This window comes from Diprion similis, chromosome 3 (assembly GCF_021155765.1).
Source record: "Diprion similis isolate iyDipSimi1 chromosome 3, iyDipSimi1.1, whole genome shotgun sequence".
NCBI classification, from domain to species: domain Eukaryota; kingdom Metazoa; phylum Arthropoda; class Insecta; order Hymenoptera; family Diprionidae; genus Diprion; species Diprion similis.
In genome coordinates, this window is record NC_060107.1 from 16,673,736 (window position 1) to 16,689,246 (window position 15,511).

At 37.2% G+C, this 15,511-nt stretch overlaps 1 protein-coding gene across 1 annotated transcript in view; it reads left to right on the forward strand.

The window, feature by feature from the left end:
* LOC124416725 (flotillin-2) overlaps positions 1-15,511 on the forward strand; it is a 403,676-nt gene that overhangs the window by 262,229 nt on the left and 125,936 nt on the right. The gene's annotated exons all lie outside the window — the stretch shown is intronic.

Consider the following 15,511-nt stretch of genomic DNA (forward strand, 5'->3'; position numbering starts at 1 on the left):
TTGAAATTTTCAAGAATCGTGATAAGATGCAGAAGCAGAATCGTTTGTAGTTATTTGTAGTGAAAGAATTTCCGTTTGTAGTAGTCCCGAAAAAAAGTTACAGCTATTTTTAATTTTCGAAAAATTGACATTTGGTAATTTTTGAGGTGCATCGGATATAAACGTTCCCATCGACGTAGAATCGTTTGTAGTTGGTTGTATTCAACGAATTTTCGTTTGTAGTTGAACCGAAAAAAAGTTACAGCGATTTATTGATTTTTGAAAATGCCAACTCTTTCGTTTTTTGAGGTGCGTTCGACCTGAGGGTGGATAACGACGCAGAATCGTTTGTGGTTGATTGTAGTGAAAGAATTTTCACTATCAAAAATTGATAAATGGCTGTAACTTTTTTTCGGTTCGACTACAAACGAAAATTCTTTCACTACAATCAACTACAAACGATTCTGCGTCGACATCCATCCTCAGGCCCCGTTTTTGGAAACGCTGTATCTTTTTTGGTTTTTTACTACAAACGAAAATTTTTCCACTACAAACAACTACAAACGATTTAGAATCCATAGAAATTTTGAAAATTGATTTTTGAAAATGTCGGGTGCCAGGTTCACATAGGTAATTTAATGGGGTAATAATGTCAGACATCATTCCCGCGGGCGGGTTTACCCCGAAGTGGAGCGAATCACCCAAGGGTATAGTCGAATTCTAATCCCGTGTAACAGACAGTACTTTATTTTCGACCCAATTTTTTAAATTAGTCCTACCAAACGCCACATACTGATAGCTAAAATATTAACATATTAAAAAAAGTAGACCCGCAAAAGTTGAAAGGGAAAAATATACGGCTTTCGTCCCGCTTTTCAAGTTAAATACGTCAACATGATGATGAGGTCGAGAATAAATATATATTTAGAGTCTTTATTACAAGTATTTATCTCAGTTAAGCGAGGAAGAAACAGTCGGTAGATGACTGCGGGAGAGAACGAGAGGCGGATGTTCACACGAATGTGCAGAACATGGCATGATCTTTGCATTCTGGAAACCGCGTATTTGAACATCAAATTATTGAATAATTGAAATGCATGAGAATTTTATTCTTTTTCGGAGATCCGTAGCTCGAAAATAAGTTGCAAAATGAGGTGAAGTTGGGTTGGGTTCAGTTTCCAGCAGATTCTAACATACTTTGAATAATTCCGTAAGACCTCCGACGGAGTCGCAGTTTGATATGAGAGCCCAAATTACAAATTGAGCAACTTTACCTAATTCATTCATACTTCGCGATCGTCCCTTTTTTATTTTCATTAAACCACTGGCTGCAGTGAGTATGTGAATATGTTTATTCCCAATACAATGACCATTTTCGCTTTTTTGGATTGATTCTTTTCAGTGTTTCGGGTATTCTCTGTTTTTTCAGGATATAAACTATTTCTGTCTGTATTATCGCAAACTTTTCATGATATTCTAGTTTTCATACTAATAAAAAGATCACATTTGAAGAAGGTAAAATTACAATAATTTTCCATCTGAAAAAGCTCCGATTCGTTTTTCCATCTGTTATAATAATGACGTTTACCGGGAAAACAAAAATTTCAGTAAAGTGAAAAAATTTGATTGTAAAAATATCAATTGATTATCGTACGGATTGTTAATGTTCATAATACAGAATAAATGCCAGACAATTATTTATATAGTACTTCTGAAAGTGTTTAAATTCAATTTTCTCTTTGTCAAATATATTTTTTACTCTAATCCCCCTTCCCCAGTGGGGGCTTTGCGCTCTACACCTTGCCTGTAGCCCTAGACCTGCTCCCGCCAACGTACGTCCATATGCTACTCATGTGCATCTTTCACCATTTCTTGTTTATTCTCTCAGTTCTGAATTCAACATACAAAACTGCGACGAAATCGGAATTCCGCTTTGCTTAGACAGTAAACCCACGTGCGGAAATAATTTTCGACTTTGTTTTCTTGTTGGATAATATACTGTTATGGTCAGCATGACCTCACTTTGGGGTCTTGCTGTCAGTGTGGCATCCGATCTACTACGCCGTGTATGTGTGAGTTCCTTCTATTCGCATGGGGATACGGACTATTAGGGGGCTTGAAGATCCCGATAAGTTAACTACGGCGGGGACTATTATATATAATTACTGGACTATTTTTACGGGGTGTTTTCTACCATTTGGTTGCCATGTTGGGTTTTCTATCGAAATCAACCATGTGATTACCCTGACATACTCATGACGTGCTGTGGAATGATCAATCCAAAAGAATTTGAATTTACCTGCCTACAGTGTTCCCTATACCTTCATTTTCAACCACACCCATGATACAAGGTAAATCACGAATTTGACCAGCTCTCAGTATATTTGCAGGGCTGTTTGTTAAAAATGCTCCCTCGATGTCGGGCTCATCAGTACAAGCCCATATAGTGTATGGTTCGTAATTCCACACGTGAAACCGAGTAAACATGCCTACAATGTCCACGAAGTTTTTTTCCCGCAAACAGCTGACAAGGGCATCCGAAGTGTCATTATAGCAGCCAACATAATCGCCGAGTTCGTAAGCGCGCTTTGCGTAGGCAGCCCTGGGTCTGTAAGACCATAGCCCAACGCCAGATCCACTTTGCAGGATGAACTTATGGAAGAGCCCTGTAATGTTGTCAATTGATTACGCCATTTTTCAGCCTTGCAGTCAGTCTCCGTTCATCAACTCATTGGCGAAAAAACAATCTTTGAGTATATCGGACTTGATGTTGCGATGAAATACATCCTCTCGATTATTGTGAAAGTGAGATCAGTCATCTCGGAAAGAAGATTTTGTTATTCATCGATTTCATCTGCTAAATAGTACCTCCAGCCACGCAATGGTCGGGTTGGATCTGAATTTATTCTTACCAATTGTCAATTTCGAAAGCGTCAGGAGATGAACGCATGCGCTCCCTGAGCTGTGACCGAATAATGTCACTCGATCAGGGTCACCGTAAAAGTATCTGATGTTACGCTGCACCCACTTGAGCGCAAGAACCTGGTCCTTCAGGCCCCAGTTTCCGGAAGCCACTTTGTCGCCAGTGCTCAAGAACCCCAGTGCATTCAGACGATAGTTAAAGGTGACCAGAACTACATCTTGCTTCAAAAGGTAAAACGGGCCGTACGCCGATGAGTTGGCGGACCCCAACATGAACCTCCCACCGAAAACGTATGCCATTACCGGAAGTAGCGAGGAGTTTTTACCGTTGCGTATCTAGATGTATACGATCCAGAGTCAAATCCAGTAACGTTTTCTTCACAAGACTTCAGATTTTGAAATCGTTGTTCTATTCTTGCCTAGCGAGCGGCTTACGTGCAAGTAAGCGAGCCTTACTAGATGAAAAGAATTACCTGCGGTGTGAACACGTTTAGCTTCAGACAGTCCTCGTCCCCCATGATAGTGAAATCGTCTTTGTTTTTTATTTGGGGACACACGATTCCATCGGCAGTAGCGTTTCGAATTCCTTCCCAACCACCCGATGGCTGCGGGTTGGCGAATCTATGACGCAAAAAGAATTTGTGCAATCGGAATCATGACGAAAGTTGACGAAGGCTGCAACTACTTCACTATGAAACATTCAATGGAAAGCATGTTCGCTTATGGCAAGGCCTTCCTCTTGTGAGCATTGATATATATTCATCATAGACATTCATTTACCCATAGACTTCCTATCGCGTACAAGCAGCACTTTGCAAATCTTTTTTTTCAGACTCGTAGCAGTACTGAGGCAACCTTGATAAAATCGTCCAACGCTAGTTCTTTGAATCAATTTTTGTTAATACCTATCTTATCCATTTTAAGAAAGAAACTCGTCCACTTACTGGAAACGAATGAATATTTAGTTACACGTAGTTCGACTGATGAACGTCAGATAAGATTACGTAAAAACAGAATTAGATCTGTCAGTATTGTATAAACAGTAGAAGCGCATGTCACGGACTCAAAAAAGTGTAAGGAACTGCAAAATATGTTTATCGAAGTATGTCTGTGTCTTTTGATAGCTTTTTTGTTCATACAAACACTGTGTTCTCAAGTGTGCGCGTGTATTGAATATAATTTTTCTATTTATAATCATTGCAATGTTCTTGAAAGTATTTTAACTCAATTGAAGAGTTGAAAGCTGAAAATACAGAAGTAAAAAGCGATATAAAACTGCTTAAAAATGATTTTTCGAATGATGACCTTGATATAAAGAAAAAATGTGCCTAATCAACTGTTTTCAGCACTTTGTTAATGATGTCTTTTCCAGACTAATTCATGGTCTAGATATTAAGGGTTAGGTGGATCAAATAAAACAATTTTCGAGGTACATTTTTATTAGATTGTATGACCATGGTACAACCCATAAATTTTTTTACCTTCCGTTTCTCTGCTTTCAGAGAAAAAAAAGTTATGTTAATAACCGCGAAAACGAAGAATTGAATTTTACTTGATCTAGACGTTTCAAGGCATAGAGAACCTCCCCGACCATTTTCGGACGTACGTCCGTGTGCTTGTATGTGTATGTATATATATATAAATACGCCTTGAAAATTTTCAAATTTTCAAAATTCAAAATTTCAAAATTCAAAATTTTGAAGGTGGAATCATAATCAGCGACCCCAAAAATCCCCGAGTACTAAATTCTGTGAAAATCTGAATAGTTTTTTTTCCCCCGCGCTTCGAGCACTTTCCGTAATTTAACGTTTGATGGGTTTGACGGGCTGTATCTTTGATATAGCTTGTTCTACGAAATTTTGTATTCAGACCTTTTTTGAAGAGCATTCAATTTCCTAAAAAAATATGTATTCAGAGTTTTTGTACTATGCTTCGTTAGCTTGTTATAAAAATCGGAAGAGGCAAAAAAAAGATTCCCATGTTATTCTTATGGAAAATCCAAAAGCGCGATGCGCCACCCCTCAATATTAATATTAAAATTCCAAATTTCAACTGGAGTTTTCATATATCTAAATGAAACTTTCAAGCCTGTTTCCAAGAAAAAATAAAAAAAATTTTTTTTTTTTTTTTTTTGACACACCCTAATATACATGTATGTGTATATATAATGTATATATATATATATATATATATATATATATATATATATATATATATATATATATTAGGCTGATTTAAAGAAAACGACAAATTTTTTTTTTTCTAAATCCTCACATAAAAGCTTCCGAGAAGGTGTAAAAAGACGCCTGTAAAAAGCTGAGCCCTTAATATTATTATTAAGAGGTCGCGCATCGCAAATTTCTATTTCCCGTTTAAATAACACAGGAAAATTTTTTTTCAAACTTTGGAATTTTGTATTTTTAGAACGACTCATTGAACTACCGGACCAAAGCACATTTTTGTAGGAAATTTGTCGCTCTACAAAAAAAGTCCTCACAAAGTTTTCGATAATCACACTCCTTTAAAAGTTATTCGTGGTCAAAGTTGAACTTACAAAAAAATCCAATATTTTTTTCTTCTTTTTGATGATACTATTAATCTTTTCTTAATATTCTGTTATCAAGAAGTTAGATTTTTGAACAATTACATTTTTAAATAGTTGAGTGCATCAGTTATGGATTCTCCATGATAACATGTTTATTTTTCAACATCGTATTATTGTAAGGTAACTTTATATTGACTAAATGGGAAAGTTAATGACTGAAAAAGCCCAATTCGATTAAGATATATCTATTGTTTCATATTTTATAAGTTTTAGATTTAGATTTCTCATCTATGATATTCTTAAATAAAGACTATTTTAAGGTTGTCTTATTAACATTGGATTTTTTTGTAAGTTCAATTTTGACCTCGAATAACTTTTAAAGGAGTGTGATTATCGAAAACTTTGTAAGGACCTTTTTTGTAGAGCGTCAAATTTCCTATCATTCATATATGTAGTAGGTGAGCCCAAGAGGAGATTTGGGGATTTACTCGAGCGCAGCAGATTAATATAAGGGGGGTTAATTACTAGCTAAGAAGTGTCAATTTTGCTAATCTGACAATTTGAGCGTAACCTAAGGGGGTGAAAAGGTAACAAAGTTGCAAAAAAAAAAACGATGTCTTGACTTACTCGAGCGTGGTTGTTTTTTTACTTATTTTGAAGGAAATAATACCAGAATAACATAAAAAATATAATCTGACGATTTGCGCAAGCCGAAATTAATAAAAATTGTCAATCAAGATCAGAGCGTGCAGCTAGTGTAAAGCATGCATTCCCTACTCCGTGCCTCTCTGTCCCTTTCACTTTTCCCCTATCTCTGACTCTTTCGCACCTTTTCTACACTGCTTTCCGACGCCATGACACCATTACAGCTGTTCATAAACCACGTTTTTAGGTCATATGTACGACACTCCGATTTGCTTGTAATAAAAAGTTGGTTTCGTAAATATGAATTGTGTTTTCTGTGAATTTCTAAAAATTAAAAAAAAAAATATTTTTTTCAAGTCGTCAGATTACCAATACCCCTCAAAATAATCGACAGATTTTTAGTCACTATGGCTCGGACATCGTGATAAACCTCCAGTATGCTAATCTGACTCGCTCGATCATTCCAAGATGGCGATTTTTTTTTACATTTTCGGGAATTCGTTGAGAGCTTGCGTCACTTCCAAATCGTCACTCTAAGAAATGAGAGCATCTGTACGGTTCACTGAACACCCACTCTGAAAATCTGACGCGCTCGAGTATATTTTTTTGTTTTTTCCGTCCCTCCCGTATGGCCACCCCCATCACGTAAATCGGCAGATTATTATATATTTCATATCAGAGACATGTTGGAGCATGAAAAACATCAATATTTGACTCGCTTGAGTATTTCCATGTCATTGTGTTTTTTTTTTTTACAATTTTGAAAATCTGTAGACGCTTCCTCTACCGCTGAAAGTGGAAACATTATAGGACTATTTATTCTTCCTATCATCTAATATACCACATCTAATACGTTTCCGCGACGCTTGAGTAAATCTACATTTATCTTCATGAACTGGAGATTAAGTACGGTTAAAATTCTGTAATGAAAAATTCATTCCTCACACAATCATACACATTAAAATACACCAGGGTTTCAATATAGTTCATCACAAGTCACTTAATAAATGAAAAAAGAACTCATCCAGATGGTCAGACTGTGGCAGCAGCTCCGTAACTCAAATTGCCTGATGTAGATGGCCTCACAACGAGTCCGATGGATGTGGATGTCTTCATCGAAGCTTCCGGATTTGGTCAACCGCGTTGTGAGTTATCGTGCATGTTTTGTTCAACGATGCTACAGGTTGCTCATATCAATTTCAGTCGACTGCATGACTTTGTTCAGTTATTCAACAGCACAGTATTGTTTAGTTATAGGTTTTAACGGTAACGAAAATATCTAAAGTTCGGTATGAAGCATATGGGAACCAGTAATTATGGCGTCTTCACGTAGAGTGTCCGTTTCCACCTCAGACTTAAGTTGCGGTTTCGACTGAAGATATATAAAGCGTTGACTGAGGATATGTATCAGTCAACGTATAAAGCCGCACAGCCGTATAAGGCTTTTCGTAATCGAAAATAGATGACATAAATTCATCGTCAAGCAGCGCCCTCTGCGTCCTACCCTGCATGCGCAACTCAAGTCGGTAAGCGATCGATACCCAAAGGCGACAAGAAGTGATGTTACCATCGCTCACCGCGTGTACCCAAATAATGCAGATTCGAATATTATTACGCCTATGAAACAACGAACGGAACAGACTGAAATTTTCATTCAACCGATGTATATTTTTCAACTACGGATTCATTTGAGCCAAATTCAGCAATGTTAATCTGACTCCATCAGATCAACAAAAATAGTGTTATCTGAATAGATGCACCATAAATATACACCTAGTTTACTGCTGGCAGGATTAGAAACCTTGTCCCGATGTAAACGATGGGGGAATAGTCGAAGAAATTGATCAATAGCTGAAGATATATAGTTATTTCTATATGTATCTTACCTAATTTGCGTACAATGTACTTATGCTTATTACATAACTCACAGCGCTGATTGAATATACGGACGAAGATACAGCTGACGTATAAAACCAATTCCTTAATTTACGTTAGACCTTCGTGGTTTTTAAAAAATATAGTCTATTTACAATGGAGAACGCAAAACTTTTTACAAAAAAATACTACCACTAAATACTTTTTGGAAATTAGGTAAAAATCGATTGTTACTAATTTTTGAGTTCATGTTGAACAAACCCTGATTATTTCCAGACAACCATTACAATAAAAGTAATAAAAAACAAGTCTAAAAATAATCTGGGTTCCTTTTTTCAACTACTACTCATATTACCTGGATAAATTGCGACTCTGCCCGCTGACCCTTGAACATAAAATTGTTCAGAAATTTATCATCAAGTGACCTAGATTATAATTGCCCATATGTGTCCGCTTTATTGATACCTTTGTGGCAGTGCACGTGTTGATTGATAAGAATTTCGAGATTGAGAATATGTGTTCCCGACAAAGTCGATACTATAACATTACCTGAAATTTCAGCACTTTTCCGGCAATTCCTAGTAAGAATATTACTCAGAAGATGCAATTGTGTAATAATTTCAATGTCTGAATATTACCTGTGGGATGGTGGGTAATTTATGAATTTTATTTCTTAAATAAAGTGAAATATATTATCATCGATACACTTTTTGTAACAAGAATCCCCATACTGACTGGTAATTTGCGGATACCTCGCAAACTTTGACGATATTTTTTAGTCGGAATTGAGGAAACTGCTCCTATTTCTATGTTAATCATTACATAAATATTATCTTCTCCTATTTTCACCAAGGAGTATCGTCAAAATGTACAAAATGTCCACAATTTACGTGTAAGTATGATAATTTTTGTTACAAGACCTTTCTCCGTATAGCAATAATGATGTAATTTGCAATTCCGGCGTTGACGACGAAAGTTGAAAGTTTACTGAGTGTGTAGTGTTGAGCAGGTGAACTTTATAAATTATTGTGAATAAACGTCAATAATCATTATTCATTGACCAATTCGGTAGACGATTGCTAGTTAAATGTTGAAAGTCCGAGAGAAAGAAATTACAGTATCAATCCATTTGTTGGAACATGGAACTCAAGTATACAGAGACAGTGACACTGTTAAATAGTATCCAAATAAGGTTTCGCCCATCTAAAGTAAATAACAATTGAATGTAATTAAATGAACTTCAATTCCTCGTTATCAAAAATAATTATAATTTTAAATTTTGTACAAAGAACTGAAGACTTACATTACCTCAACATGGATTTTCTGGATTATTTGTAATCAAATTCTTATCAATTATTGCCAATTACATACGGACGGTTTCATACTGAACATTTGATCGCTCAAATGAATGCGTGAAAGGTCGATGCAAAAAGTTTGGACACGTGCAGGCTTTCAAGTATGATATTTCTGTCAAAAGAGGATACAGGAAATATCGTAAGACCATTCGGAAACCTCAAAAGTGTTCTAATTCCAAAAATTCATTAGTCTTTTCTGAGATAAGATTCTGACGTTATCACATCACCAGCAATAGGTTGAAAATTGTGGCATGAGAGGAGTATGAAGAATCGATCGAGTCAATAAAATCCACGAAAAATTCTAGCTGTCGATACCACTCAGTCGGAACAAGCTGCGATTATTACAGAAGATGTATTAAATCAGCAGGTTGTCCCAGAAAAAGTTGTCAAAGAAACTCAGGTTAACTTTCTGGAGCAAGGCAATCATCCTGAAGATAGCAAGTTGTTTGTATACTATACTCGTATTTCTCGAAGCCCAGTTTATTATTTTCAACTAATTTACTAAATAATAGATTTCGTAACGCTCTCCTCGATTCTGTTTAATCACATAATTGAACGTACGTAAACAAACTATCCTTGTAAACTATAAGTAAATTTACGAATGTTAACAGATAGGCGAGACTTTGTTTCCTTTAAAATTAAAATAATGGAATTGGGAACTTGTCTTTATTTTTCTTGTATATTTGATGGTCGAGTCGGCCATGTTCACTTTTAATGTTTTCAATTCTGACAGGGTTCGTTGATAGATAGTCCAATGTAATGGTAAAATAATATCAACAGAGTAATAATAATATATATATATATATAGAAATGTGAATTTCGTCGCAGAGGCACATGTTTGACTGTGTCTGTAGGATGTTTGAGACAAGTGTCCAGTGTGTGACTGAGAGTCACATAATACGGCACACGAAAACAAATATTTCGAATACACAGGTTGATGAGAGAAATTAATCATCATCTGCTTAATGAGACTGAAATTTTATTACCTTCATGTAGTCAATTGCTTGCGTTCCCTGTCCAACTCGTCGAACCGTGCGACACAAAGATTCAGTGATCAAACAAGTACGTGAACAGAGTATGCGTGTATACGTACTTGAAGTTGGTGCCAGTTCTTCATATCGGACGACACCGATGATAATATAGGGTAAATCACGGATCCGACCAGATTCCAATAAATGGCCAGGGTTATTTTTGAAAAGGGCTCCTCCGACTTCTGGCTCATCGGTTGAAGTCCGTGTTATGAACGAGCGAGTTTGAATCCAACAGGTATAACCTGGAGTTGGGGGTTTCCACAAGCAATTGATGAGAAAACCCGACATTCCATTAGAACAGTCACCAAGTTCAAATGCGCGCCTTGCGTAGGCGTCCTTAGGCCTGTAGGCCCATGACACAAGGACAGATCCAATTTGTATCATGAATTTGTGAAAGAGCCCTGGAATATCGAAAATCGATTACTCATATTTTAGCAATTTTATCCAGTTTTAATAATCAGTAATCAGGTGAGTTGAAAAAAGTAAAAGTAATCCATGGTGTTTAGTAGGCTCAGTGGTCCATAGAATGATGGCGATCCCAAATTTCCTCGCCCATTAGCCAACAAGAACCAATCTCGCCACCTTCCACCTCTGAATAAAATCACCTTCCTTCATGCACATGTTATACACCCTCAATATTAACCCTGGTCGATGGAAGGCAACGAGCCGTCTTATCTCTCTGTGGATATTATCCGGTCCCGATACTTTGACCCCCTTTACTGTTTCTCCATTCCTGAGCTTGCTGCTCGTGAATAGCGACACCTCAGTCGCGTCGACGTCTTCATCTTTGTCTTCCCCTATTGGTTGAATTGGAAAGAGTCCGTCCGCTGTGTTTTCCATTGTGAAGGTGTCGTTCGCGAAGAAAGAATGAAACCATATAGACTTCATCGAGAGCTTGTAAGTTGGTACAGTTGTGACCGCACTGGGCCCTCGTCCAGTTTTATCAGTATACCAGTAGTAAGGTGGTTTGCCATTTCAATAAGTGAATATCCCCTTGGCTTCCACCCTCCTTCGTCCTGTAAGGTGATCCAATATGTTCTCTATAAGGTCGCATGCGTCCCTGAATCCTGTGATGAACCTATCTTCGTGTAGTTTCTTCAGATTACACCTCAAGAGCCGGGTGTATATGGACTCGCCGGTGAGCAACACCCACGTAGATGCGGATGTACCGATGATGGCTTACCGCATAGTCCTCTAGCACGTGCCAAGTCCTAACTGTCTGCATGCCTTGTCCAATACTAGCATTATGTTCAGTATCGATCTTCCATATCCCGATCGCTGGAACATTGTCGTATCTTATCTATTCGCGACAGTTAAGTCGAATTTTGTACCGATTTCCAATATCAGACGTCTCCTCGTGGCTATCGTTGGCGAACTCCATTTGGCCGTCTTGAATTGAAGTTCCCGGTGACGATGAGCTCGCTGAGTAGCTCTCTCATTGTCAGTGCGTCTTCGAACATTGCAAACTTCTATTTTCCGTTAATTTTAACGCAGAGCAGTTCGGCGCAAGGTAGACTCTGACGAAAGTGTATTCGCCCAATTTTACCCAGCCATGATCGATCCCTACTCGGTTTTCCCTGTTTCTCTCTACATCTGCGCCCCTAACCCAGACAGCCATGGTATTTTTCTCATTACTGTACTATGAGTTCCTGTTCCTGCACCGGTACTGCTCACTGATGATAAGCACATCCGCGTCCTGCTTCCGCGCGATGCACGGAAGTAGATCATGAGTGGCCTGACACCGATGCATGTTACCGTGGACAACGTTGAAAGTTACCCTTGACCACCCTTCCTCTTCGCCCTGCACTCTGCCACGGCTGAACCAGAATACCTGACACCTGCTGGTGCGGTGATAGTGAACCGTATCTGTCTTCATTACTTTTTGGGATAAGAAACAGCAACGACGACGACGACGACGACGACGACGACAACAAAAACATCCAGTTCACCATACCCTTTCTGGAAGGTTAAAAATCTCTTGACCCATATCTCTCACTTTTCGATTCATCTCGTTTTTATACAACCATAATAAGAATTCTCAGTGTTTGACAACTTGCTGTTGCTATCTGTCACAAGATAAAAAATGTTCTTTCTGTACCAATGTATTTTGTTTCTTTTAATATCTGCAACTGCTGCTCCGCAAACTTAAGTTTTATACAATTAAGAAATCCAATAAAAGAACATATACAAACTAAATAGCATTAGTGGCTTGGACGAATTTATACTATCGATTCATTTTAAAAAGTGAATACTTTTATTTGTTGAAAATACATAACCCAATTTGGCGCAGTTACACAGATAATCGTCCGAAAATATAGCACATAAAATAAATTTGGATTTTTCATTCATGGACGGAAAAAAGGTGAAAAGTTGGAAAATGTATTTTTTCATACCTACTTACTCAATTGAAGAAAATCATGTCATTTACACTAATATTGTGTTTCCAAAAATGTTCTCAAATATTCAATTTTATCAAATGACTGGGGATATAATGTTGAATTATATGGTCTTTCCGAATTGAATAATTATGTTTTCCTAGATCCAATTAATATAATCTACTGCAATATTATCGTTATCTAGAAATTTCTCAAAAAAAGAAAAATGGCCACTTTCCAAATAAAATTCAATGCATAAATATCACAAAGTAATTATCAAGATTATCATCTCATGCTAAAACAAATGCGCTTTCATAAACATCGAAAATTACTGTTTGTCAATTTCAATGAATTATATGTTATGGTACTGTCACGTTATTTTTGTGGCTTTCGCCTTACACACCACAAATATTATACTAAATTCACGTAAATACCCAGACAATCAGGGGCATGAGATATAGAATAAATAATGAACACAGAATTTATGTTAAATATTGATACCTGGTTAAAGCTGTTTATTATAAACAAGGAATCCGAAGGAACGGTAACAGATCAATCGAGTAACGTGATGGCAAATAGCACGAGAAAAAACATTCATACAATCCATTCTTTCCTAAAAATACGACGAAATTGGTTAAGTACAATAAATCAATGAAGCTTTCTGTTTAGGATTCTAAATTATATATGACTCGACTGTAAAAAATGACTCGAAATTCAGCTAAGCTTAAATTACTGCGTGAGAACAATTATACAAAAAAGAAAAAAAACTCCAACATGATTTATACTCAATGAAGGATTGTGGCACGTGCACCTACTATTCCTTCATTGTTTAAGACTCAGCTCGGATTTATCCAACGAAGGATGCGGCTTGGCAGCTCCGTCGATGATGTTGTTCCTGTTGCTTGTGTGCACGAAATATTGATTTTGGCCGTTGGGTAATCCGCTCGATGTTTCAAATTTTTGGAGAGAAGAGGTGTACAATGAAATTTTATCGACGTTTACGAAGTTACATTTTATGATTAAAGTAAACGTGGTCGTATCAAAGAGAGAAATAACTCATGTCGTGTAAGGAATTTTAACGACGTGTCACCTCGGCGTCTTCCCGGAGAGTGAGAACGATGTAGAGACTGAGCTCTGGAACTTGGTCATATATGACTCTTGTTGTGGTTACCTATACAAATTTTTTTACTGGAGAACCAACTCACCACAATAATTTAACACTCGTTCCAAGATTAAGTAGCTAAGCACGATTTACAAAAAATGAATACTGAGTTTTCCGCTCTTGGAATCGCTTGTACTGAGAAGAAACGAGCTGCGGGGCTAAAAAGGTGCCACTTACCTTTTGTTGGTCTTGATGATTCGAACTGCAGGTGGATATGCGTGCTCAACGGTGACTGGATATGGTATACGTTGAAACTATTTATGCAAGATTAGTCTGGTTACCGCAACTAAATTATTGTCTCTGGCTAAATAAATGGAATGTCTTCTCATAATTGTTTACTGGAATTTCGAAGTCGATCGCTATTTATCACACTTCCAAACTGAAGACACAAGAAAGAAGGATAATTCACCAATGCCAAATAGGGTGCCGGTGTATCAATGATCGATACAAGTGATATTGCGAAAACGGTAGGGTAAGGCGCCGCAGGATATGTTGAAGTGGGTACAGAGATAGTTAAGTAGATTTGTTAATTTGATTTACTCATGTCAAAGGTAAGTAATTTGATTAACTCACAATGTAGATTAAACACAATGATAAGGTTTATTCAATTTCACTTGCTTTAAGATTATAATGATTGAATATTATTATTCAAATGATGATACTCAAATGAGAAAAGAAGTATAAAATTTGTTCACAGTCATTTAATTCGCCAAGATTTAAATAAATTTCGTGAGCTACTCTAGTCGAAGATTTAAGAGAAACTGCTCTGTTAGAAAATTTTTGTTGAACTGCTCCGTTTCTGCATACTGCAACGCTCTCTCGAGTTTATTCTTAAGCGTGCAGATTTGTAACGTGTTTCCTAATTGCTTCCTTCCATTTTGATGGGAAGAGAACCAACACCGAAGATTTACGCAGGTTGAAATGATATTTTGGGCCTTCTTAGTCGCCCTGAACTACTTCTGCCTTCTGAGTCCAGTGTAGTGGGTTGGTTACACCAACTCCGGCCTTTTCTACGGATGCGGGTAAGAATTTCTGTACTTGCCACATTCTTACTAGAACAACCTATTCTGGCCTTCTGTCGTCACTTCCCAAACAGAGACCACTTGTAAAAGGTCTTATTACGCTGCACGTGCACGCCGCAGTCTTCGCATGACTAAAAATATCGTAAAGAGATGTTTGGGGCATCTAGTTTGTCTTAACGAGCTGTTGTTTTATGCTAAACAGTTTCTGCTCGAGTGGTGGTGAAATGAAAAACTAAAACTATAAAAGGCATTGTAAAAGAGGAAATGCTTTGACCGTTAGCATAGAATATTGAAAGGATACCGGTTGTTCTCTGTTACGGTCCTTCTGGTACGCAGGTGTACATAAGTCTGTTTGGGTTCAGACTATCGATAATATTGTTTGACTGAAAGGTGACCATAAACACGAGTGAATGTTTCACAAAACGGTTAGAAGATGAAAGAAACCGTTGCATGTATGTACACGGAAGTTTGAGGTGAAATATAAGGATGACTGAAAACGAAATTATGAAAGTCATGAATTATATATATATATGTATTAAATATTGAGAAGTGTTGGGCATCGAGGATGTAACATTACACAAAAAGGTATCTGGATATTTT